Source organism: Olea europaea, chromosome 5 (assembly GCF_002742605.1).
Source record: "Olea europaea var. sylvestris chromosome 5, O_europaea_v1, whole genome shotgun sequence".
Taxonomy (NCBI): domain Eukaryota; kingdom Viridiplantae; phylum Streptophyta; class Magnoliopsida; order Lamiales; family Oleaceae; genus Olea; species Olea europaea.
The window spans coordinates 6,156,611-6,157,231 of record NC_036241.1 but is presented as its reverse complement, the minus strand read 5'-3'; the positions used below and the strand labels follow the sequence as shown (position 1 = coordinate 6,157,231).

At 30.1% G+C, this 621-nt stretch overlaps 1 long non-coding RNA gene across 1 annotated transcript in view; it reads left to right on the top strand.

Moving 5' to 3' along the window:
* LOC111394493 overlaps window positions 1-621 on the top strand; it is a 2,066-nt gene that overhangs the window by 848 nt on the left and 597 nt on the right. The gene's annotated exons all lie outside the window — the stretch shown is intronic.

The window sequence follows — 621 nt, the reverse complement described above, 5'->3', positions numbered from 1 at the left end:
TCTTTTTTTTTTTTGGAAAATTTACTCAGAAGATTGAGTGATCTAGATCCTGATGTTTAACTCATCTAGCTAGATGTTAGTCAACATTCTTCTACCCAAAATTAAGCCACCTCTAGTATAATTGGTTTTATATACTTTGCTTGATGATAATGTAAAATGAGGACAAAAAATGTTGAATTATCTTTATTTTCTTCTACTGATTTTTATTCATGATGAACAGTTACTTTCTTTGCATTGTTATATGTACAAGTTTCATAAATTCAAAGTTACTGACATGTCATATACCCTCACTGAAATGGGATTCAAGTCTTTTGTGGTTTACTATGCCAGTATTCAATGCTAGAAAAAACAAGATCAAGTCAATATGTATCTGTTTTTTGAAATCGAAGTAGTTGCTAGTTTGAAACGGTAAATATGTTTTTGTCTTTGAAATCGAAGGCTACTTGTTGCGTGGTTTAAGAAAAACCTTGCAAGGCAATTATACCACTGATCCCATTTCCGTCACTTCTCTTACTCTCAACCGCAAAGCCATTTTTGATGTAATTCCTTTTTCTGTACATTTTGATTTTTTCACTTTTGCTTGTTTAAATTTCTCATCGATTTTTTTTTTTTTTTATTTTT